The sequence below is a fragment of the Rhinolophus hipposideros genome, assembly GCF_964194185.1.
Source record: "Rhinolophus hipposideros genome assembly, chromosome: 25".
NCBI classification, from domain to species: domain Eukaryota; kingdom Metazoa; phylum Chordata; class Mammalia; order Chiroptera; family Rhinolophidae; genus Rhinolophus; species Rhinolophus hipposideros.
This window is the reverse complement of record NC_138071.1, coordinates 12,148,003-12,175,226: the sequence shown is the minus strand read 5'-3', so window position 1 is coordinate 12,175,226 and position 27,224 is coordinate 12,148,003. Positions and strand designations below refer to the sequence as shown.

General features: G+C 36.5%; 1 protein-coding gene and 1 pseudogene across 4 annotated transcripts in view; one reads left to right on the top strand and one right to left on the bottom strand.

Moving 5' to 3' along the window:
- Positions 1-27,224, top strand: part of GRM8 (glutamate metabotropic receptor 8) — a 707,399-nt gene that overhangs the window by 241,889 nt on the left and 438,286 nt on the right. The gene's annotated exons all lie outside the window — the stretch shown is intronic.
- Positions 15,669-16,790, bottom strand: LOC308492825 (ATP synthase F(0) complex subunit C2, mitochondrial-like; annotated as a pseudogene). The gene is made up of 2 exons: positions 16,729-16,790; positions 15,669-16,026 (listed from the first exon to the last, which is right to left on the bottom strand). The product of its transcript is annotated as an ATP synthase F(0) complex subunit C2, mitochondrial-like (transcript).

Sequence of the window (27,224 nt, the reverse complement as noted above, 5' to 3'; positions counted from 1 at the left end):
TGTTTATATTAATGATGTTGGAGAAGGTATTTGAATGATGTAAGCAGTCCATTGATGTGAAGATGTTAGGGGAAAGAATTCCCCGGAACAGTGTGTGTACAAGACCTGAGAGAGATGGAAATTTTGTGTGTCTGTGGAGGTAAGAAGGAGGCATGGTTGGAATGGAGTGAGCAGGAGATGAAGTCCAAGTGGCAGGTTAAGCCAAGGTCACGTGGAAACCTGTGGGCCTTGGAAGGAGCTAAATTCTATCAAGAGTCAACTGATGTATATTATAGTTTTCATCAGGGGAATGATACAATCTAATTCATGTTTTTAAAAGTTCAGTTTGATCATTTAATGGAGAGCAGAGTGAAGGGAGGCAAGAATGGAAGCAGGAAGACTAGTTACTAGTCTAATACAGTTGTCTAGATGTGAGACGGTATAGTTTGGACAAGGTGATGGCATTGGAGGTGATGATACATGTTGGATTTGCAATATTTTGAAGGTAAAGCCCAGAGGATTAGCTAATGGTTTGGATCAGGGTTGAGGAAAAGGGATAATTAAAGCTTTTTGATAATTAAAATTATAAGCAATCCAAAGTTCCACTTAGATTTTTGGTCTGAAAAACAACAAATGGGGGTGATTGGGGAAGGTTCCAGTTTATTGAAGATTGAAATGAAGAGTTTTTCTTTGGCCATTAGTTTAAGAGGCCAAGTAGACATCCTAGTGGAGATGTTAAATAGACCGTAGCAGGATATCAAGAGTTGTGTGCTCACGGCACAAGTGGGAGCTTGGGAACAGAATACAAAGATTAGAACGTGGAATGTAGAGACAATAAAATACCTATATGGTTTGGGAATGATAAGCATATTGGTGATTACATAATACCATGGAACTAGATGAGACTACCTAGGAAAAAATAAACATAATGAAAGGAAGAGAACCAAGGAATAAACTCTGGAGTGTGCTAATACCGAGGGGAAGAGGAGCCACCAATGAAACTGAGGAAAAAAAAATGCCAAAGAATTAAAAGAAAAACCAGTAGAGCATTCTTCACTGGAAACCAACGGAAGTAAGGATTGAAGAACAAAGCTATTATACATTAAGTCAACACAGTTGAGAGGTTCAGTAATTTGGAGACAGATGTGGCAAGATGGAGGTTGTTAACGACCTTGATTCGAGCAGCTCCATGGGAGTGGTAGAGTTGATTAAAGAGTCAATGTGACCAAATAGAAATACTCTTTCCCAAAGGAGCAGCAGAGAAATGGGCAGAAGCTGAAAGGGAAATAGGATCAAGCAAGTTTGCTTTGTTTGTTTGCTTTTCAAGATATTTTTTTATAGCATGTTTCCATGCTAATGTAAATGATCCAGTTGAGAGGGGAAAGTTGAGGAGGGAGCAATAAAGAAGGGGAAGAATTCCAGTAGCAAAATTCTGAGTAGGTGAGAAGGGATGACAGCCAGTGCATTGTGGGAGTTTGCTTTAAATGGACCAGGGACAGGTCCTTGTGTTAGGAGGAAAGACAGAGCGGATGGCTCAAATATAACTAGGTTAGAAGATTTGGTGATGGGAAAACAAGGAAGGTTTTTTTCTGGTTGTTTTTAGTTTTTCAGTGAACTAGGAGACAAGCCATCAGCCCAGAGTGAGAGGCAGAGGGAGGAGGGAGGATTGAGTATTTGAGGTGAGAAGAAAATAGATTTTTAGAAGAGTGGAAATATGAATTTACTATGGAAGCATGGAAGCATCCTGGGTGGTGATGAGGTCTTTCTTGAGATTTGTGGTCTGAAATTTATTTTAAGAAAATAAATAATTTTCTGAAAATTCTTTCTTCAATGTTTACACAAAATTAGGTAACTCAAGTGAATGTTTTTCTCCAGCCACTTTGCAGCTGCTGGAGTGCAAGTGAGGAGTACATAGAAAGTTGGACTTTAAAAGAATTTTGGTTTTGCTAAGTGAGCACAGTAGAGAGAAAGGGAATAAGGAAATATCTGAGTTACTAAAAAAAGTGCCTGGCATAGTGGTGGAGAGGTTTACAGTGAGCCTGTTGCTAAAACCCTACATGAAATGCAAGTGAGTGATTAGGAAGATAGATAATTATAAGAAATTCATTGCAAATAGAGTTGCATTAGGCAGAGTCACTTAGATCTGCAGCTTAGTGTAGATTATGTCTGATCAAGATAGTTCATGGTCAGCCTTGGGATTTGAAATAATATCATCATAACCATCAATTAGCTCACAATTTTTTCATTTTTATTTTTAGTATTTCCACACATTATCTGGAAAAAAGAGAAAGCATAGCCTATGTCTTCAGGGAATTGACAATTCTACGAGAGATCTGGTAGGAAAGATAATTAGATGTAGAAAATGACCCACCCTTGTTTTGTTGAGTTGAGTCTGTTTAAGTGAGAAAGCGACAGGCACACCAAGTTGTCTCTGCTCTTGTAGAACAGAATGTAAATATTTATGGAATACAGACCCCTTTTCATCAGTAGCACAGTTGGGTCTCTACAAATATGGAGTTCTCTTTTAGATACTTCAAATTAGAGACAAATATCAGGCAAAATTACTGACAACAAAAAATCTAATATATCAAGTATAAGGAGATATTCCCAAGACTTCAGATAATGCGATTTGTGATCAACACAAAATGAATGATTTTTCTCTTTTTTTTTTCCTCCTCCTCCTCATACTTCTTTTCCTTCTTTTTTTGTGATGAATAGATAACTAGGAAAATTATAAAATAGTATCTTGGCAAATCAATAGTCCCTTTCCTTCCTCCCTCCCTTCTTTCCTTCCTTGTTTCCTTCCTTCCATTTTCCTTTCTTTATATTAATAACTATTGCTTTTGTAAAAGTAACATATGTTCATTATAAATACATAAGCAACAGAGGAAAGTACAAAGAAAAATGTACTCAAATTCCACCTTCTAGAGATAATCATAATTTTGATGATTATCATTCTAGAAATCTCTCAATGCTTATATTTATAGATAGAATAGATAGTAAGAACTGAAAACTAAGTTGTTTTCCTTCATCCTCGAAGTTGGAGGACAAAAACTTAACCAAATCTCTTTCTTGTACATGATTGTTGTTTACCAATTTTTTTTTTTTTGGAATTGCATGTGTCCTTTCAATCTACTGACTTATTTTTTTCCTTTATATTAGAGAAGCTTCATTGTGCTATATCTTTGAACACTTTTTCTGTTGCATTGATTATGTTATCTACCTTTTCTGCCTTCTATCTATGTTAATTTTCTTATGATTATTTTAGTTTCTGTATGTTTTCTCTGCATTCACTGTGATTTTTCTCAAATGTTTTCTATAGTAATTCAATTTTACACCTTGTCTATTCAGTTCTTTTATCTTACTAATTTATTTTTTAGTTTACTTTATTTATTGAGTTTGTTTGATTAAATTCATAGTCACATAGTTTATTTTATAGAATAAAGCACTCATACCGTGTTTCCCCAAAAATAAGATCTAGCTGGACAATCAGCTCTAATGCATATTATGGAGCAAAAATTAATATATGATCTGGTCTTATTTTACTATAATATATGACCATGTCTAATATAATATAATATAATATAATATAATATAATATAATATAATACTGGGTCTTATATTAATTTTTGCTCCAAAAGTTGCATTAGAGCTGATTGTCCGACTAGGTCTTATTTTCAGGAAAACACCGTAGTGAATTTTTTAAAAACTCTTTCTTAAAAGTTAAGAGCCACCAATAAAAAGAGGTGCTCTTATTTTATCATAATTGCAATTACTGATTGGATGCACCTAGTTTGAATATCTTTTCTTCATAACGCCTATGGTTATAAAGTTCTTCAAAGGATTTACTGAAAATGGTATCATCATTGCCGTACCCTGTAAAATAAACTGTTTAAACTGAACCAAATCGTTCATTAATTTAGGCATATATAAAGAAAAATCTAAAAGTAAATGACATACAAATATTGGGGGAGGTCATCAGGAAGATGTGACCCCGGTTTGACCCTCGAGCTGGTCCCCGGCCATTGGAGTCTCCTCCATCTCTCCCCTGTGCTTGGAAGGTGTGCTCCACTTGCCTTCCTGCACTAGAAGATGTCCAAGGACACACAGTTATGATGCGATTCACTGGACTGGGTACATGACTGAAACCAGTTCAGGCCCTCTGTGTACGTAACTGAATCCACTTAAGTCTTCTATGTAATCTTTTAACATTCCGGCGGGCAGGTATGGAAAACTACTCGTTATGCGGCTAAAACAAGCCTCACAAGTAAATTTCCTTGCTTCTTAAATCTGCCACCTACCCATCTGGAGTGGTCTGCCACTTTCTTCAGTCTCTCCCTGCCCTCTGAGCATGGGGGAGAGTTTCAGGCTACACCCAGGATCTCCCGGGAGTTTTCAAACTAACAGTAACTCCATGTTGTTCCGTGAGTAACTGTCAACTCCACTCGTGAAATCCTTGGCGATGCCTTTAACCATGAGAGGCTAAGAAGGCATCCCTCGGGCTGGTGGGGGCCGATCCTTTCTCTGTTATAATCCCAGGTCCCTTCCACTTACTGATCCTCTCCGCAGCCCATGTGTGTTTATGCTGATTGGTTATTTTCAAGACCAAAACCAGATATAATTGTGGAAAATTGCTAGTTTGCTTACCATTGTCTAAAATTTAGACTTTGACATATTAATTAGCCATCAACTCAGTTTGTAATGTAGTTATGTGTTCCATTTGACTCTACACAGTTACACATAATGTAAATCACCCCCAAGAGTTGTAGTATTCTTACAAGGCAGAAGTTGCAAAATTTCTTGGCATAAATTGTCTTCCCTTTCTTCCACTGTTGTGGGAGAGGTTTTATAGATTTTTCTCATGTGGGTGGGAAGGGACGAATTCCCCATCTGGATACCACCTGTAAGAGTTCACACCTTTTCTCAGAAGAAATTTAATCTGCAGCAGCAAGCTATTTCAAATGTTGTATTTTTTTTTTTTAAGCAATCTGTGTTGCCATTCTCTAGGAGTCAAATGGAAAGATTCTTTATGAGTTGTTTTCCTAGGATGCCGCTGTTTATAGAATCAATGTCACTTGTATCTAAAATTGGTACATGGTACATTTTCATGAGGGACAGCTTGAAAAAGGTATATTGTAACTAAATTGACTTTGATTATGTATAATATTTGATTATTATCTAGCTTGCTTGTCTACTCACTCCAACCTCATTGGAAGACTAAAGAGTAAGTGTCTCTGTAAGGGTCTCTGGCAGAGTAATGAAACAGTGAAGCCATTAGAACAGTGTTTCTCAAACTATGTTTGACGTCATGTGCACCAGGTGTTAAAATGCATATCCTTGAATCCTAATTCCAGGCCCATCATAGACCTCTGAGGATTTGGGTTACGAAATATGAATGTTTGAGGACTATATTAGTATTGATATCAGTATTAGAAGCTGTCTGAACTTTTATTAAGAAATTTAGAAAAGCTACAGAATGAATTTTTATCTGCACAATGGAGAATATGTAAACCATCACTTTAGTTATGCTTTCAATGTTTTAAAATCATTTTTAGTTGAAAACTAGGATTTTGAAAAAATTCCTAAGGGACTATCTTGGAAGTGGGAGACTGAGAATTAGAGAGCTTTTTTGGTGAGGAAGGCAATGGAAATGACAAAAATGCACAAACATCTTATTATCACTCACAGATAAAATAGTTTACTAAAAAATTCACCTTCTGGAGAGCTGGTCGTGACAAAAGTTTCCTGAGTCCTATCTCAAGTACCCACTGCCAAAAGCAGCTCTCTTTCTCTAGGAGAAAGATGCTGTGTAATTTTTGTTCTGGCTCTCGAGCTGTTTACCTGGGATATGTACACTGATGGCAGAAAATAGTGTGGACATTTCCCCACTGGGCATGATGGAAAGATGGCCCCTGGTGGTGCCAGTGACTCTGAATTCTGTCCTCAACCTGTTTTTTTTTTTTTTTTTTGGCTATTATGAATAAATCTGCTATGGTTGGTTATTCATAAATCTGCATATGATTTAATTACTCTTGGGATTTTGGATCATATGACAGATATATGTTTAACTTTATAAGAAGCTGCCAATCTGTTTTACAAAGTTGTTGCATCATTTTACTTTCCTATCAGCATTGTATGAGATTTCCATTTGCTCTAGTTTAAAAACTTGTTATTTTTAGCCATTCTAATGGGTGTGTAATGGTACCTTAATGTGCATTTTCCAGTTGACTAATGTAGTTGTGAATTTTTTTTATGTACTTAGTGGCCATTTGTATCTTTTCTTTTATAAAGTGTTTGTTCAAATCTTTTGACAATTTTTTAAATGGGGTTTTGTCTTCTTGTTTAGTTGTAGGTTTTTAAGTTCTAGGTATAAGTCCTGGTATCCACAAACACATACAAATTCATATACATATCAATTCATATACATATATAACATTTCATCCCAGATTCTCCCAGTTTGTGTCTTATCTTTTCATTTTCTTAATGGAACTTGTGAAGATCAGATTTTAATTTGGGTGAAGTTTATCAATTTTGGGTTTTTGCTAAGTGGTTTCCTTTTAGGAGACTCATAGGTTTAGTTTTTACATTTAAGTCTGTGATCCATTTTAAGTTAATTTTATGTGTGATGTGAGGAAATGTCAAATTTTATTTATTTGTGTGCATATATAGATATACTACCACATTTATTGAAAAGACTCCTCTCCCTATTGAATTACCTTGGCACTTTGTCAAAAATTAATTGATGAAACATGAACCTAATTCTGGGCACTCCATTCACTCCCATTGATCTATATATCTCCACTTACACATTGTTTAGATTATTGTAGCATTATAATGAGTCTTCAGATCAGGCATGTATGTCTGCCAACTTAGTTTTTTTTTTTTCCCAAAATGATTTTGGCAATTCCAGGTCCTTTACATTTTCGTGTATATTTTATAATTAACTTCTAGATTTCTAGTCAACTGTAACTAAAATAAATAAATAAATAAATTTTAAAATAAAATGACTATAAAAGAACATTAGGATTATAAAAATGCTGAAGAAATCTATAAAAGAAAACATTAAAACATTTTTCTTTAGAGATTAAAAAAAGAAAATTATCTCAATTTTCAAAGTGGGTAACATTCAAGAACAATTTGTAGCAATCATGATGACTCTGTTAAGGTCAGATTACAAAGATGGAAGGAAGGGCACATTTTAACTCTAAATAGTGAGCTCTCAAAGAATAAAATGGGGTGTCTCAGAAAGTGCTGAGGGAAGAAAAGAGAAGTGGTGTCATATTATCTGTAAGGTTTCTTTCAACTTTAAAGATTCTGTTATTCTAAAATATGTGGAAATAGATTTTTATTCAACATTTAAAAAGTGTTTTTAGATAGTGGTGCTAAACAATAATTTACATATTAGAATGATGCTTTGTAATTTACAAATTTTTTGATGTGCATTATCAGGTTTCACCACAGCCACGAGAGCTCAGTTTATAAATAAGCAGACTGAGACCTACAGAGATTAATCTGTGGCCCTAGGAGACACATTTGTAGGAGTCAGGGCACAAGTACAAGTGGAGGTCCACATACCTTATGACTGAATACTTAAAAGTTATAAATCAAACAGTGAACAGTTAAATGTGTCCCAGCCTCCTACCTTGGAAAATATATCTTCAAACCACAACATCAAAAAATATATTTTTTTATGACTAAAAGTTGGCAAAATATAAAAGACGACTGAATTTAATTATTATTAATAATTACTATTGCAGGTCTGAATGTTTTGTGGATCGGCCTATGACATTTAAAAATACATTTGTAATTCATAAGTTATATATTTATTCCACAAAATGTTTTCTTTAATTTATTTTAATAAAAGTATAATTACACTGTTACCAATATTTTCACATAATTTAGATTCTATTGAACATAATGATTTATAATTTAAAAAAATGTAATCATTCAAAGCACATACATTTTAATGTACTTTGAAAAAGTGCAAATTAATATAATGTAAAAAGTTAAAAATATTTTCATATATAAAAAAGCTAGATTTCTATGAAAAGGTTTTCTAGAATATATTTGTAAACAAAGTTTTATTTATTATGGTAAAATATATAGGATGAAGGTTAACATTTTAACCATTTTTAAATGTGGTTAGTGGCATTAATTACATTCCCAATGTAATGGTTTTGCAACCATCACTACTATTTCCAAAAATATACATCACTGCAAACAGAAATTCTGTACCCATTAAGCAGTAACACCCAGTTTTCCCCAGCCCGTGGTAATCTCTAATCTTTCTGTCTCTATGTATTTCATATAAGAGAAATCATACAATATTTGTCTTTTGTGCCTGGCTTATATCACTTAACATAATGTTTTCAAGGTTCATTTATGTTGTAGCATGTATCAGAACTTCATTCCTTTTCATGGCTCAATAGTATTTATGGTATGTATATACCACATTTTGTTTATCCATTCATCTCCTAATGGACAGTTGGATTGTTTCTACCTTTTCACTATTGTTAATTATGCTGCAGTAAACACTGGCATACAAATATCCTTTTGAGTATCTGTTTTTAATTACTTTGGGTATATATTCAGGAGTGAAATTGCAGGACTATATAGGCCTGCTGGGAGTTTATTTGGGATTGTGCTGAATTTGTAGGACAATTTGGAGTGAATTGATATCTTAACAATATTGTCTTTTGATCCACGAACATAGTATGTCTTTGTCTTAGCCTGGGCTGCCATAACAAAATGTCATAGACTGGGTGATGTAAAAATTGGAAATTAATCTTTTCATAGTTCTACAGTGTGGGAAGTCCAAGATCTAGGTGCCAGCAAAGTAAATTTTGTACTGAGGCTTCTTCTTTCTTGACTTGTAGGTGACCGCCATCTTGCTGTTGTGCTCATATGATCTCTTCTGTGTACGTGTGTGTGTGTATGTGTGTGTGTGTGTAGAGGGAAAGAGAGAGCGAGAGAGAGAGAGAAATAACCTCTCTTATAGGGGCACTAATCTCATCACGAGGGCCCCATCCACATGATCTCATCTAAACCCAATTACCTTCGAAACGCCCCATCCCCAAATACCATCACACTGGGACATAAGACACATGAGTTTTACCAAGATGCAGTTCAGTACACAGCAATCTCCTTATCTAAGTCCATTTTAATTTTTCTCAGTAGTATTTTGTTCTAAGTGTATTACCTGTGTCCACATCTTGTTAAATTTATTTCTTAGTATTTTGGGTTTTTTTGATACTGTGGTAAATGCATTTTTTGTTTAATTTCCATGTATATAAAATACAAATGATTCTTGTTTATTCATCTTGAATCTTGTAACTGTGCTCAATTAACTCATTAGTTCTAGTGACTTTTGTTTTATTGGTTGTTGTTGTGGATTCTTAAGATTTTCCACATCCCCAGTCAAGTTGTCTGTGAATAAAGACAGTTTTATTTCTTCCTCTCCTATCTGTACAGCTTGTATTTCCTGTTCCTCCCTTGCTTTATTGTACTGGGACATTCTGTACAATGTTCAAAGGAAGTGATGTGAGCAGACATCCTTGGTTTTTCCCAGCTTTATGGAGAGGACATACAGTCTTTCACCATTAAGTGTGATATTAGCTGTGGGACATCTTATTTGCATTTTTTCTATCTGTAACTGGTATGATCAACTTATTGGCTACACAGGCCTTTTCTTTATCCAGATTCCGTAATCAGTGAATATGGTAGCTTCAGGACTTTTACATCTGTTTTACTTAGACAAGTTCTTACTTATCTATTATACATATTAAGCTGCTATATAATATTTGATTTTCCAGGTCCCATGGCTAAAAATAATTTTAAAAATATTGATATAACATTATGCTATTGACTTTTATTGAAGCTCAAAGCAGCCACTGAACCTCATTGATGAAAATACTGTGTATTATGAAACTCAATTGTCCTTGAAGAAGGGCCCAGAAGATGCATTCCTACTGGAATTTAGTACCACGTCCACACTTATAAACTTAGAATTAGTTTACAAAAATATTATAGATCTGCTCTATAACGTAATGAGGATTACTTAATCAAATGTATTTCCATTTTTGTCTTAGTTTCATGACAGCTAAATTTTGTGCATAATCACAACAATGATAATTTTTATATTTACATCCTCTTTTGTAGTGCTTTGGTATGTTTTGATTTATTTTAACAATCTTTATTTGTGTCTTTTATTGTAGGTCAACTCAAATCCTATTAGAAAGGATTTAGAAGTATAAGTAATTATCTCTTTTTGAATTAATAAAAACGCTATTTCATAAAAGGACCTACCTTTTAAATATTTAATTGGAATAAATACCTACCTTTAAGAGGCTTAATAGAGGCTATAAATGGAGAGTCTCTAGGCTTGGGAACAGTCTTTTATTGGTCTTGCAAGATGAGCTTCCAAAGAGAAATAATTGGAATGATGATCTTGTTGAAATGAAGCTAACATGCTTATGACTAAAACAAAACAAAACCCAAGCCAAAAACCTGCTGTTTTCTTCAATGTTCCAAGAGAAATGGTGGAATGTCCTGAAAATAACCTAATAAATGAAACACTAAAGATTCACAATCCCTCGGGTTTCTGAGTGAGGCGGTGAGATAAAGTGTCGGGGTTTCTATAAGCTGTTTCAGTCTATCTTTGTGCTTGAGAAAATAGTATGTGTTTAGTGACAATAATTAGAACAATATAAAAATTTAAATTATAGTAATTATTAGTTGATATTTGTACCACCTAATTTAATCACACATGAGTATATTTGTGCATTTTAGTGCTAATTGTAGATGTCCTGACCTTAAAGGTATATAGAGTGAGAATTATTTGATAAGTAATTGAATTCTCAAAACACTCTAAATATTTAATTTTTTGTATGGAATTATTTGGGAGGGAGGGTGAAGAAGCAACGTTTGCTTTTAAAATATTCCTAAGTGTTTACATTTTAGTATTAAAGTGCATCTTCAATGTTTGAGAGTAATACTATATGCCAAGTTCAATGTGAATTACTTTACATGCATTATCTCATATTTCTCACAATGGTTCACAGGAATCCTACAGTAACAATTGCATTTATGCCTATTTTACAGATGAGAAACTGAAATTTAGATATGTTTAGTAACTTGCCCACGGCCACACAGTTAGTAAAAGGCAGCACCAGGATTTAAACCATGATTGTCTTAACCAGCGTCTCAGTTGGAAGGCATTTGGCTGTAACAGTAGCTTCCACGAACAGTCTTTTTTTCTCACATCAGGCTGTCTGAAGGTAAAGGGTTGCTTGCTTTGCTTAGTTGTTCAATAATGCTATTTTATCTTCTGTTTCACTGTCCACAACAAGTGGGCTTTTCATTTTCATGCTTTTTTCTTCATGGTTGCAAAATGCACAATGCAGATCTAGGCATTATACATTCAAGACTGGAAGAAGGGGAAGTGGCAGTGCCAGCCAGAACTGTGTCACATGGGGACCCCTTGCAGCAAGAGAAGCAAGGAAAGTAACCATTACTATTTGTAACCACAGGAGAAGGTGGCTGGGGCCGGGAAATGGCTGTTTGGCCAAACAAGAGTGTCTGACACAATCATATTACATAACGCCACGGCTGCCAGTTTAGCACTAGTAGAATAGGATTATGTATACATTTTACAGGTGGTGACTGAGATAGAGAGAATGAAGGAGAATATTTCACTTCTCTTAGAAACTGTAATTCAATTTTCTAGCAGAGGCCTTTGGGATGCTTTTCGCTGCCTCCTACCCCCCATTTTTTTGCAGTACTATATTATCTTTCTCAAACGTGCCCCTGGAATGGATTCAATAGTGTGCGTCTTGTCAGGGTGTGAGGATGACAAAAAAGGACAGGAACCTGGACCCTGCTCTAGCTTTCAGTTGGGAGGCAAGGCAAACATGTATTATAGTAGAATGGGTACAGGATAGCATGATGGGAGGTGCAGACATCATATCATAGTACAATCAAAGTTATAAAAAGGAGATAAGCTTGAATAATCATGCATTGAAGCTGGTAACCAAGAAGCAGAGTTAGTTATTATTTTATTAGCCTCTAACTTAATAATCAGAATAGCGTAAAAGAGGAAACAATAGTCCAACTCAAAAACAAAGCAATCAGTGATGAAAAGTTAAGAGAATTAAAGAAGTCTCACAGAAATTAACAGTTGCTAGTAAAGTTATAGCTTGTCTTGGTTAAATCATCTAGTTAGCTGCAAATTAATTTGTCTTAAGATCCTCAATATGATGTGTGCATTTAGGAAGGGTTAATATAAAGGTAAAGGCCAAATGGCCATCTGCATATCTGGTACCCCTGGAAATTTTTATAAATGGCATATATTTATCTGTGTTTGAGAGCAGTTATGTGGGGTCATTCTTTCATTCACTCAAAGAATCATATATCGATGCCCACTCTGTGTAGGAAACACATCCAGCTACAGAGCTACGGAAGTCATGGTACTTATCTTCAGGAGCTTATGATCTAGGGGGGTGTTGGTCTTCCAGTGCCCATTCAGCTATCTCCTCTTATGGACTCATGGTCGACCCGATCTAAGTGCCAAAGCCAATTGAACTATCTCAGTGAATTGACTGATCAAGTTAGGCAAAAATATGCAAAATGAATAGTTAATCAGACTCAAACTACATGTATAAGCTGATATTTACTTATGTATGTTCCTGCCATTCAAGATAAAATATAGGATTATTTACGTCAACTAAAATTCTGCTCCTTTTTCATGCATACAAAGAAGTCACTGTCTAATGCTGTAGCATTTGACAAAAATCTTGGCATTACTAACCCAATTAGAAAATATGGTTTTATTGCCAGGAAAAATGATTCATATAAGTATAAGTACACCCGATAGAGTACCTAGCACATAATAGGTACATAATTAACAATGTGATGAGTGAATGTTGGCTGAATGAAAGCAAATAAATCACCATTTCTCTGTAGAACTCTATTTTCTAAGAGTTTATAGGAATTTTCTGACAAATTTTTGTACTTATAAAGAAGTAGACATTTTAGAAAAGTTATAGTTTATGTTGGTTAATAAGTCTAGTTAGGTTCAGATTATTATGGCTTAAGCGTTTCTATGGCAATTTTTGGACATACTTAAAGTGGTACATGAAAGTTTTCCTGTGGTGTATCTACATCCTTTGTTAAACTGACAAGTTGTTTTGATGTCCTTTTCACAAAATGACATAACGTCGTTCTTCAGGGAGAGCAATGTGCTAGCTGGCAATTGTTTGCTTGCTGCCACGTTTCAAAGGAGGTGTTTTGTTACAGTTGCGTGGTATATGTTCCTTGACTTTTAGCTTGAAATGCTCAGTGCAGCTGTGCTGGCTCTTTTTCAAACAAGGACTTTTAGTGTCTTTAAGTCCAACCCCCCACCCCCAATTTTGAAAGCTCTATGCCAAGACGGGAGTGGGCCATTCATCCCCTTACTTTTCTGCAGTATCATTTCCTTCAAATCACAAGCCTATTTCCATACACTTGCTAATTTAAAAATTGGGCTGGGTGCCTACACCCATGGGTAAGAGAAGATATTTATTGTAGGTGTCATACTTTAATAAGAAATCAGTGTAACTCTTTGGCTGCTGGATGATCTTTAACAGTGCTTTATCTGTACAGGTAGAGTGTGTTGGAGATACAACTGGGGGGAAGGCATACTCCTTGCTCTTAAGTAACTTAGTATTTATAGGCAGTAATCATGGTAGGTGCCACCACAGGAGAAGGCACAGAGCTGGATGGTGCACGGCAGGGGGGCACCTGAGCCATAGGGTGGGGGGTCAGGGAGACCTTGGGTGTCTCTGTGGGAGCAGCCACAAAGCGATTTCAGATATCAATGGGAAATGTGTTTTTAAAAATGATAAGCTGTCACATCCTTATATAGAAATTAGATTCCAAATATGGAAATAATTTTGAATATTGACAGACAACCAAGCAGAGTGCTTAGGAGCTCAGACTCTGGAGCCAGATTTCTAGGTTCAAATGCTGAATGTGCCATTTACTAGCTCTAGGGATTTGAGCAAGACACGTAACCCTTTTGGGCTGCAGTTTCCCCATTTGTAAAACAAGGATAATGACACTACCTAACTTACAACGCTGCGATGAAGTAGAGCAGAATTAACAGTTATAAAATGTTTAGAACAGTGCCTGGCATAGTAAGTGCTATATAAGTGTTTGTTAAATAAGTATTGTCATACAGATATAGAAGCATTTAAGCACAATTATGTATTTGCTAATGACCTGTGACGTAACTTATGTCTTCTGTTTTTTTCCAAGTCAATGAAGATAATTCTAGTGACCTGAAGCTCCTGTCAAATGGTACTAAGAAATGGGTTAAACAGTGATTGGTTAGGATCTAGTCTCATCTAATAGAATTGTTTATATATAGTAGTGTATATTATATTATGTATACATGTTTGTATATTAATAATTTTGAACATATGTCAAGGGATCTGAGTGAAAGTCTACATAGTTTCTCAGAGTCTAGTAGACTTATGGTAATAGAAACAGCAATTATTATGAAAAATATTGCAAATTTGAACATTAGTAACTTTAAGTATCAATTAACTTGTATAATTGTAGTAAGGATATAACTACAAGAATTAATTCAACTGCAATAAAATATGACAGAAAGATAAGAAAACCTTCTTTTCCCTTGATTGCTAGGGCAGGTAAGGATAATAACAAATGAGACTTGAATTTTCTTTTATATAATTAACCCTCATGAAAAAGGAAGTAGGTATTTTTGAAAAGGTAACTAGAACGTTTTAATAAGGTATCTTTCATTAGTTCTGCCTCAGTACCTAATGAAGTCAAAGCGCAGTTTTGCTCTTTGGACATTTAAAATACATAGAAGATAGATATTGAGCTTGAGATCACAATAAAGGATGAGTTTGTGGTTTTCAGTTTTTAGCATCCTGAACACTGGCAAAATTACTAGTCACTACTGGATCCTCTGACCAAATGCCGAGCTGGTTTTCGTTTGTAGATGTTGATCCAAAAGTTGTCTGAAGAAAGTCATTCTAACGCAAGTTGTTGGGCTTCGGACGCCGTGGAAAAAGACAGTGTAGGCTTCATGTGGGTGGCAAGACAATGGGAATGGTACATAAAATTGGCCAGAATATGCTAAAATAGTTTTTTGTACTTCTTAAAACTCCCATTTGTGTCAGTGAACTCAGTAAATTACCTTTATAAGCTTGTTTCTCTCTCTCTCTCTCTCTCTCTTGTGAAAGAAGAGTTTGGTGGAAACTGTGGGAGGAAGATGATTAGAAACACTTTAAGTAGATAAAATGAGGAGATATATGTAGGTACATAATATGTCATAAGAGCCAAGAGGTACATCAGCCTGAAAAATTTAAAATCATTTTCAGAGACCAAACAGATTATAATTCTTATTCCTAAATGAAACAGTTACTTTAATAACAGAATTATTCAGTGTTAGCTTTATCTCCCAAAGCAATAAATTCATGAAAAAGAAACTTGATTCTACAGCTCACAGGGTACCATGACAGATTTTTGGGTAGGGTAATGACAGGCTACTTTTTTTTTTCTTATTCGTGCAGTATTTATTTGTCTTTCCTCTGTTGAACCCTGAGCCAACCACTTTTCCCAGGCTGCTTGGAGAGGTACAGGGAAAGGGACACAACAGGTTAGATGAGATGTGGAAGAAAGAACTATGAGAGGTGGAGATGGCTCCTTTGCGTGGCAGAGAGGATGAGAAAGGCCACTGTCAGGTCAAAGAACTCCAGGGTCTCCGGAGGGCAAAGCCCAGCACGGCTCAGGAGAAGAACTGTGGCTTCAGAGAAGGGTTCCTGGCATAAGCAATGCGGAGGCTCCAAACTCAGTCCTAACCCCAGGCCAGAGCCAGCGACCCCTATTGTGTCAGCCCCAGCCCCAGTGAACTTGGCTGCTGTGTCAGTGTCCCTTGAAATGGCACTGGCTTGGAAGCTGCTGCTAGGGCTAAGTGAGGTCAGGGGACATGAGGCTGCCGAGCTGCTGAAGTTCTCATCTGTCAGTGTCTCTGGTGGGTCACTTCAGTCACTGCAGAGAGTGGTTGGCCCAGAGCTGAGAGGTGGAAGGGGGAGAGGCAGATATACACTTTCAGGGGGTGGCGAGCTATGGCCAGAAAGCTGCTTCCAGTGCAGAGAAGACAGACAGGGGTGATGACAGCCCATTTTAAGATTAATCATGACTTAGTGTGCATGATCAATTGCAAGGAAGGGAAATTGAGACATTAAATCTTTCAGGGAGGTTGCTTTAGTAATTCACGTATGAGTGGTGACAGTCTGGATTGTATATCCACTGAGAATGGAAGAAAGATACTAGTTTAAGAGACATCATGAAGGTCTAATGACAAGGCTAAGAAGCTGGGAGTGGGGTCTTCCAAGAGGTAGTATGGAGTAGTTTGTTGTACTGTTTGGGAATATAAGTAGTTAGGAGGAGTCACACCCAAACATGTGATAATTGAAATATAAAGCCTGGAGAACGCTTTAAGAAAGAACCAAGGACACAGGCAAGGATTAAGCTGTGGGTAGAAATTCTGAAGAGAAGACTGAAAAGAACACTAGACTCAAATACATCCTAAAACCATCAGTGTTGCCACCGGAAAAATGTCATGCGCGCCCATTGCCCTGGGGCTGTGGTCACTTGAATGAAACAAATACTTGTCATTAGGAGGCTAACAGGGAGATTGAATCTTACATCTGAAATAGTCTTTTTCCATTAGCTCTTTACCTGTTGGTTTTCCCCTTAGAACTAAGTTTCATGAGAGCAGGTACCGTGTCTGTTTTGTTCATGGTTTTATATCTAGCAGCTAGAAAAGGAATTGATAAGTGTTTGTTGAATGAATAAATGAGCACCTGCACACTCTGATATTTAGCAGGAGGTAGAGTCTGATCAACTCCAAGAACAAAGTTTGCCCAAGAACAATGTCACCCCAAGTCAAAATGGGATCCTGGAGCAATCCTCCAGTAGAGAAGGACGAGAATGAAATTGACCTAACCGGATGTGGCTGGCGCCTACTGCATTGTACAGCACAGGTGTGTAGGGAGACCTCTCCAGTTAGGAAAGCCTGGCCGCTCTGGGCAGATTCTATCAGGGCCTGGAATTGGTGTGGGACTTGGGGAAAGGAATTAAGAGTTAGCTGCTGGGGTTGTTTTTATTCATCCTTTGCCCAAGGGACAGGAGGAGTCTGCCACGCTCCCATGAGGTGCAGGTTACCTAGTCAGGGAAGGAGACCAGTGAGGTACCTGGGGCCCAAACCCTAGTTAGGGATAAAGTTGTGTTTGCACTGAGCGTTTTGATGAACATACATGTTAGGGAATACTCTGGGCATGGTAAACGCCCCTGAAAGAATTCAGGGCTTAGGGATTCTGCTCACCTTTCTTTGTACCATGGTAAATAATAATTGCATCTGATCATTCAAAGATGGATGAGGCACCTATGATAAACTCGAAATAAACACTTGGCCACCCAGGAACTCACAAAATGGAAAAGCAACATCTTTGAATATTAAAGTACTGCAGGTAAAAGATACTTAGATATTTTAAAAGACTTATTAAATTAGAGAAATATTTATCAGACTTATTATGTTTATTTAGTTTCTGTTAGATTTTGGAATGCTCTACTGGGGTTTGCTTCAGCAGATTTACCTGGTTAGTTATAGCTTGTGTAGGCAAAGAGTCAAATTATTCTGATTTCCTTGAGCTTTCTGTGACTGGGCCGTGGGAGACGGAGGGAATTGTTTAGGAGTGTGTGAAATAGGCCTCACATTCAGAATTCACCCAGTGATAATACCTATCAATATCATGTATTGAACTGTGTGTAGGAGCCGATGTTTGGCATGTTTCAGGCTACTTTGGGGAATAGTCTCTATTGAAGAAAGGAAAGTACGCTTCAGATCCATTCACATAATTTATGAAAGTGAATAGGGATTTCTCACAAAGGAAGAATGCTGGACAGACTATTATATTTCACAAGATAAAGCATGCTATGTGTAAATTCCCCAAATTGGCCAGGATAGCAGCGGACAAAAAGATATTAATAACTTCCTAGGGAATGAGATTTGCTTTCTAAAGAGTAAACAGGCAAGAAAATAAAGGATTCTCTTAGGATTTCCTAAAGACTTGGTTCACCTCCCTGAAGCTAACCATTCATTTTCATTGTTTTTATAAGATAATATCTTTTGCAAGAATCTAATTTGTACCACAGGAAAATTTCTGAATATTGAAATCTTGAGGTTGGTTCCAGAGATCATCTAGTCCTACCATCTATTTTATGCTTTAATTAGTTTTGCAAAAACCTTGTCAAGGATCTTCTAGTCAGGACTCCAACGTCTGGACAGAGTGGTCAGTAGCTGCCAAGCTGAGCCATTTCATCCTTGGAGAACTGAGACACTGGGATACTCTTACAGAATCTACTTCTGCTCCTCTGAGCTTTCCACTCATTCGTGCCACTTGTAACTATTGGGTCAAACAACAACACCTCCAATTCTTTTTCTATTAAAGTTTTTAGGATATTTGAACATGATTATTAGATCTCCAAGGCTAAATAAGCCTGATTCTTTCAAACATGTCTTGGATGTTATTGATTTGAGTGTTTGTACATACATGTCAGCTGAATGTACCCAGCTTGTCCATACTTGTCCTGCAAGGGTGGTCTGGGCTGCACAGAGACAAGTGGGTCTCCTTTCTCCTCCTCCTTTTCCTTCTTTCTTTTACCCTCCTCTTCCCTCCTTTCCCCTCCTCTCTCATTGATTCTACACTACCTTTATTCATTCGTTCAACAAACATTCCATTCACTGTTGATTCATATTAACCTTTCTATAGAATAAATTGCATGGATTGCTAGCTACTAAGCTGTTGCTATTGTCTGTTCTGTACAAAACAGCTGTACCTTTGGACTCAATTACCTCATTTTAAATTGATTGCTATTACCTTTCATCTCATTAGATTTAACTGTCGTTTCTGATCGGTCAGCTTCCTTTTCAATCCTGATTCGGTCATCCAATATGGTCACTCTCCCTCCTACAAATTTTATGATGTCCTCTCTAATATTTTCATCCAGGACATTGAGTAAAATGTTGAAACAGATGGATCCCAGGAAAGAATCCTTTTACGATGCTGGAAACCTAGAACCAGGTTGATGTTCTATTAATCAGCACCCTCTGGGAGCTAAACAGTTTCAAGAGCTGTTTGTTACAAATTTGCTTTACTACTCAGACACTCAGTTTCTGCTTATTCCATTTTGGCCACAGGTTAAGTTGAAAGATCTAAAGGTCTCTCTGAAGGTGATGTGTGTTAGATCTCTACATTTTCTATAATCCTAGGAATTATACCAGAGAAGGAAAGGTCATTTTACTGTTACTCTTTCCTCCTGAAATTGTTGTCTCATCCTGTCTTTAGCGTATTTCTTCTTAAACAAGCAATACCGTTTGATTCCCTAAGAGACACAGAAGACTGAGAGAAGAATATTGGAAAAGCTGAACATTCAGATAATGATTAGAAATGGCAATGGAATTTTATAGGATTGCAAAACAATATCAAAATGCTTTGACATATCAAGTGAGATCTATTAGTTTCTAATCAGCAGAGGACTTGAAATAATTGATGTTTCTGTTAAAACAAATCAGAATCTCCAAACCGTTGCTAATGCTTATCTCTTAAGGTTTCTCTTTTGGCTTACAAAGACTAAAAATATTACAAAGACGTCCCATACACCAATGTGATAAAACTTTTGGAAGTATATACACAAAAATAGATAAGGTGCATGAAGAATCTCTCAATGAAGATAAACCCTTGGGGAAAAGTGTGTGCCAATAAGTTATTTGGTTGTTGCTGTGGTGGATGGAATTGAAGAATTGCAAGACCAGTCATTATCTTCTTATGTGGAAGATAATGGTTGCACTCATGGTGCAACTAAACCTTTTAAGACAGATCAATTTAAAAAATGCTGTCCTCTATATTTATAGTAAAACTGGAACTAATTTCCTATAAAGATCTTGCTGCTTCCTCCTCCCTGGTCTCTATGACCAGTGTGACTGCATCTAAGATGTCCTTATTCTAGTGACAACATTTTATATTAAATTGTATTCTACATGTTCAGTCATTTAAATCAGGTAGACATTTTTGTTGAGTTTCATGATATCTTGTATTTCCCATTCTGCAATTAGAAGCGTGAAAATTTAAGAACATCACAGTTTAAAAAATATTGTGGCAAATATTGAATGTATAACTATAGAAAGGAATTTAATATGAGCCAGGACCAACAGAGATTTCCAAGGTACAAAAAAATATTTGGGGAAGTATAGATTTCATTGACTTTGTGTGTATGTGTGTGTGGAACCAAAGCAGTAAGAAAATGACAAAAGCATTCATACTCATGCACTTTTCAATTTTAATAATGATTGCACTGGTTTGCCACTATTTGGACCTTTATACTCCCTGACTTACACATCTTATCTTTGTCCATCTGGATTGAGTCCTAGAAGACTATTAGTTGTTGGCGATCCCATTCATTGTAGGAGGGGCTGGGTAATCACAAGATAATCACAAGTCAAAGTGAAATTTTCATCGTTGAAAATTTGCAAATAGAGCTATGATTTTACTTTAACATTTCATTAGAGATTTACATTCTTAGACTTTTCAGAAGTGAAGATGAATATTATTTTATTTTCTTGTTATAATTAGTTTCTGTGCATGGAGACTACCAGAGGCCATTTACTGAAGTATTAAAAATTCTTATCTCCCAAGCAAAAATGTCAGCAAATATTGCCATGTTGTATGGTGCATTACAGAATACGTGTATTTCCGATGGGTGAGGGCATTCGTGTGAAGTTGAGGGAGGTCATGTAATTCATGTCTTCATCCAAGATTCCCAGAGTGTAGGGAAATCGCAATTGCTATAAACTTGATAGACTAATCAGATTGTACAAAATCAGCTCTTCATGTTTTACAACACTTTAAAAACTACAATTTAAAAATCACGATGGAAAGTAAAAACCTATTATGGCCAAGTTTTGGTAATATGTGTGACCTCTACCATCCTCCCTTCTCCCCTGAAAGTAAGCCATGTTTTGCTTCCCTTAAAGGTGTTCCCCAGTACTCCTCAAATCTCAGGATTGGAATTCACGTTTAGATAAGAAAAAGCTATCTTGGCCTGACACCTTCCTGCTGACTCCGTTACGCTCTCCTGTGATCTGATTAGCTCCATCAATGGACTGATTTGTTCTCATCATGTGGGTAACTGCATTCAGTGGGAAAGCCTCTTCCAAGATGAGAGGGTGAATGCTGCTATGAAAACAAATGGGAATGTTTTTCTTTCAGTAACAGCCTATGGAGTCCTATGGTGGGTTATGATATTGGGCTATGTTACAGTTCTAAGGATGGGCTTCCGACCTGCCAGCTCTCCCAACTTCAAGGCTCCTGAACTTGGTGGTCTGCTTGCAGCTGTCACATTGACTAAGCGAGTGTTTCTCAACCAGAACTGCATATCACAATAACCTGGGAAGCAAGCCCAAATTCACATCAGTGCCCATTGTATTTTATCGATTCCAGGATGCACATTTCTTCCCAGTTTCTCATTTCTGAAACGCGAATGTACTTTCCATTAGTTTAATCATGGTATAATTGCAGAATTTTCTTTCTTATCAGTAAAATAATAGTGCATCTTATAATCAATGGCATCTTAGTGTCCACTAAATAGGGACTATATCAGAATCTGTGAGAGTGGGGGTGTCTTATCGTATGAATTTTGCAAAAGCTCTCCAAGTGAATCTGATGCACACTGCTGATGATAAATAATTTGAACTAGCTCTTGGCATATTTTCCCAATTAACAATAATAATAAACTGCTGCCATGCATTGACTTTTCCCTATGCCAGGAATGAGGCTAAGCACTTTCCATGTTTCTTGTCTCATTTAATGCTCACAAGAAGTCTATTGGATAGATATTATTATCTGCAGTATGTGGATTAAAAAATTCAGGCTTACAGACATGAAATAACCTGCCCAAGACCACATAGATATTAGTGAAAGAAGCCAGGATATGAATCCAGGTGGTTTGACGCCAGTGACTCTTAAAGTGTAGTCTGCCAACTAGTAGCATCAGCATTCCCTAGAGACATAGTAGAAATGCAAGTTTTAGGAGCCTACCCCAGATCTAAGGAATGAGAAACTCTGGAAGCAGGGCTCAGTAATGTGTTTTCACAAGTACTCCAGGTTATTCTGATGCATCCTAAAGTTTGAGAACCACTGTTATATAGCATAGACGCCTCCTACAATAGGAATTTAGGAGGCATTGCTAATAAAGATCGTGACTAATAAAGTTTATTGAATAGCTGGCCGCCTCGTATTGTAATCCTAAAATAATGCTATGTTCGCAAGGTTGACTAAGCTTTTAGTTGCTTAATAACAAATAAAATTGCATTTGTTCAAATGTGCTTTAATTATGGTTCCCAGTAGGCAGAACTATGGTAACAAAATATTCTAGCCTCTAATGTTTTCTGCATAATGAGCACAGTCAAAACATTTAGCGTGAATGGGATTACAATTCCCCATGTAAAATGGGAAAGCTCTAGAAGAAGCCTTTCTTTGGTCTAACATCCTCTTGTCCTCAGTCTTAGTCTAATCCTATTATTTCCTTTCTTCAAAAATACAGAATCCAGTATCTTTGGTCCTGAGAGGAAAGGACGAACTGACAAAGTCCCTATTGGTATTATCTTGGGTTGATAGATTGGCTCAGTCTACCATTTGTAATGCAGATAGAAATAAACAGTTTCAGAACAAAAGCTGATTAAAGAATTTAGTGGAAAAAACAAAGAACTTGCTTGCTTAATGGAAAAAAAAATTGACTGACATTAAGGAATTAAGCATCCCAAAAGGATAAATAAATTTGATTCCAAGAAGAAAAGGCAGTTTAAAAAATAATATACCAAAGTGACAAAGTGTAGAAATGCCTGGGAATATGATTATGTCTACCCAACATCAGTACAGCTACTTGAAAAGCACAACATTCACATAGTAATTTTTTGGCTCTGGATGATGCAAAATAAACAATTTGATTTTCCTGTTTCCACTAAATGGACTGGCTCTTGAATGCATGATTGGACCCACAGTTCTGTATTATCAATAGCATTTCCCAGACGACTGAACTAAGTGGATGTCGTATTGTGTATGAGGATGAAGATAGTCATAATTGGAAAACAAGAAAGCATAGAACTTGGAGTTTGGGAGTGGAGCTTTTAGAATCATGAACAGTCCTCGGCCTAGAAGATACGGTGTTTGGCTACAGTGACCTACAGGTCCTGTTTCCACCTCCACAGGCTTATACACACTTATTAGCACTGATTGGTGCCTTATAAATAGGTCAAAGAGTCTTGTTTCATATCTTGAAATGCTCCCTTTTTAATATCACTTTCTAACTTTTCTCTGATTTGTGACTTGAATCTCAAAATGGGCCCTGATTTACACCCATGAGCTGTTTCCTTCTGGGTCTTTCTGCCTTAAATGAATCTCTGGACTTCGGTCCCATATACCCTGACCCTGGAGCTGCCTACTTTTGACTTCAGCACCGGGGGCCCAGACTTCTGGTCCCAGCCTTGAACATGCCTGCAACATGCTGTTTGGGCTGCTCTTGGAAATTAGCCTTTTTCATAGGCTTATGGGGGAGAAGGAACTGGTTAAGTACGCTGATTGTTAGTTTGGGCAACTCTATAGACAGAGCCATTGGTTTGGGTTTCAAAGCGTGGCTTTTGCTTGGCCTTGGAGTAGCAGTCAGTCTATCTAAGCAATTTGTCATTCTTATAACGAGGATACAGAGGAAGACCCACAAGTGGTAAATGGGTTTGTAAGTCATTGCAACTCGATGGAGTTAAAGGAAAAGACAATGACTGACATACAAATGCTTTATTGACCATGGCTTCACAATTTCTTTTCATTCCTAGAACATTTACATAATTCTGAGTTGCTAATAGATAAAGCTTACACAATGGCATTATACCATGATGATGACACGTATTATATCTAATGGATATCAAAAGCGGTAGTTTCTCCAAGACCAACATACTATGTCTATAAGACATTTTTATAAGCTGATGTCATAAAACACATTTATATCTGCATATGTATCTGTGCATTTAAAGGTGCACATCTCACTATGCACGAATATTTATATATTCATACACGTGAATTTGGATTTATTATAAATGCTGAATATGGAATTGTAAAGACATGGATGGTTAAGGCAGTTTCCTGAAGACCTACATTTGCTTGATTGTGATTTATTAGTTTAAACTTAACCAGTTGTATATTAATTAATAGTATTGTTCTCTTTGAAGAGAGGACTATTATTCAAAGCTTATTGGGACTGTATATGCATTTTGGACCTATTTAAGAATTGCCAAATTGGATTAAAGCAATAGTATATGAAATATCGCAAGTGTCTAAAAATGAAGGCTGCTTGCTGTTTCATGTGATTGAACATTTTAAGATGTTTTTCGACATTCATTTAGGGGGGCAAAAGGAAGAAATGATTTTCAAGAAAGACAAAAATGAAGAAAAAAGGCCCATGTAATGTACCTGAGATTGCTATATTTTTTTCCTCCAAGGTGGGTAGATTTAAGAGGTTGGCAGATAACCTTAGGGTATGGGGTTTTCACTCTGACATAGGTTACTATTATCCATTGAATTTACCAAATTATTTGTATTATTCATATATATGTATTCATACTGTTTCCCCAAAAATAAGACCTGGCCAGACAATCAGCTCTAATGCATCTTTTGGAGCAAAAATTAATATAAGGCCTGGTATTATATTATATTATATTATGTTATATTACATTACATTACATTATATATTATTAAAGACCCAGTCTTATTGTAAAATAAGACTGGGTATTATATTATATTATATTATATTACATGATATTATATAAGACCCAGTTTTATATTATAGTAAAATAAGACTGGGTCTTATATTAATTTTTGTTCCAAAAGATGCATTAGAGCTGATTGTCTTATTTTCAGGGAAACACGGTTTCCATATATATATATATGATTCATATATATGTATATTATATATATATATATATATATATATATGAGGTGTGATCAAACAATATCGTGAATGTTTAAATAAAAAAAGTTATTAAGTAAAAGGCACTGCCATTAATCCTCCTCAAAATACTCCCCCTCACTTCAAACACACCTATCCCATCATTCTTCCCACTTTCTGAAGCAGTTCTGGAAGTCCTCTTTCGTGAGTGTCTTTAGTTGCACTGTTGTGGCTCCTCAACGTTCTGAATTATTTTGACTTTGGGGGAGAACCAAATGTTGCACTGTGCCAGATCCAGAAATTGCCACATACCCGAAGTCATATGTGATACAGAGCGTTGTCATGATGGAGGATGATTTACGGCACACTTTAAAACACACCTTCTCTCAACTATACCTCACACCCGACTGACCGCACTGAATAAGTTGAAACTTGTCACACTGTTACTAAGGTTGGACATACTGCTTCTAGTATTGAAAATCCCTGCCTTTCCATTGGATGGCCCCTGGCAGCAGCATTCACCATATTTTGTGATTATAATGGAAAGGCTCCATGTCACACATCCCTTCTGGTACGGCAATTTCTGTCAAATAAAAACATTACGGTCCTCATCCACCTTTTTCACTGGATCTGGCACCATGTGACTTCTGGATCTTCTGCAAAGTCAAAATGATGATGAATGGTAAACATTTTGAATTCATTCAGGACATCGAGGCAGCCACGACAGTGCAACTAAGGACATTCATGAAAGTGGACTTCCAGAACTGCTTTGGAAAGTGGCAAGAGCAATGGGATAAGTGTGTTCAAAGAGAGGCAAGAGCGAGTATTTTGAGGGGAACTAATGGCAATGTGTCTTTTACTGTAATAATTTTTTAAATTTAAACATTCACCGTATTTTCTGATCATACCTTGTATGATATATATATGGTGAAAATTAACTAAAAAAATAATATTACTTTAAAATACATTGCCATTAACCTATCTATCTATCTATCTATAAATCTATATATCTGTACATATATATATATACATATACACATATATACATATATACATATATACATATATACATATATACATATATATATATACATACATATATATATATATATATATATATATGAAACCCATCTCACCCATGGCCCCAGTGTAAGATATGCTTATGGTCCAGGCATTCTGTGTCTCAAGGTGAATTAGTCCAACAGCAGATGCAATGTGAGGACATCTCATGGAGCAGAGCTTTGCTCTGTAAGTCCTTATTTTATCTGCCCTGGGAAGATCAGGGGTGGTAGGGTTGGGCCCTAGGAGTGACACTAAAACATACAGTGCAAACCCAGCAGCCCTAGCCTGTGAACATTGGGCGATTTACCCCTCTCCCCCATGCTTGTCTTTGTCTGCCCCTTGACACGTGTTTTTTAGAGTGGGTCAGAGCCACATTGGTCTATCTCTCCCAAAGGCAATTCTATTTCTCATTGACTTATTTTTCCTGAAGATTTAGGGAGAGTCTTGGGCAGTGCATTATTATTTCTGTTGGCCTGGGTTAGCTTTGCTTTACTTAAGACATGTTTAGTAAATCAAAAGTCTTCTGGTTGAATCATCTGACCAGTACAACAGTGTCTCCAATTATTTTGCTATTAGAACAAAACACATTCACTCTCTAAACCCTCAGTGTTGAAATCATGATATATATGTTTCTCTCTTTCAAGGAGCGAGGTAATCATATTATTTTGTAGAAAAATTTCCAGGGCAGAAGCTGATATCATTTGTTGATTCAACTTTCCTTTTAAGGTGATATAATTACAAACAACTTTAAGAAATATCTGTACACCCTTACTGAGTGCATACAGTTTTTCTTTTATTCTTGTGGAAATATATTTTGGATTTTGCTTTGGCTCCACGAAGTGCCATTTTCTTGGTTTTAATCTAACTTGAACAATATTTTTGAGTACTTACCATGTGCCACACTTTGTGCTGGGGTCTGGAGAGAGGAAGATGAGAAGACATGAAGATCTTGCAAGAAAAAGAATCACTGTTTTGTGCTTATTTGTTTAAGGCATAAGTATAATGAGAAGCTGTTCACATTGTGAACAGGCAACACAATGGGAGGAGTGGCGGGGGGGTGCGAACGGAGGCAGTCAGGGACTGCTTCATGAGGGAGGAGCATTCTGAGCTCATTTTTG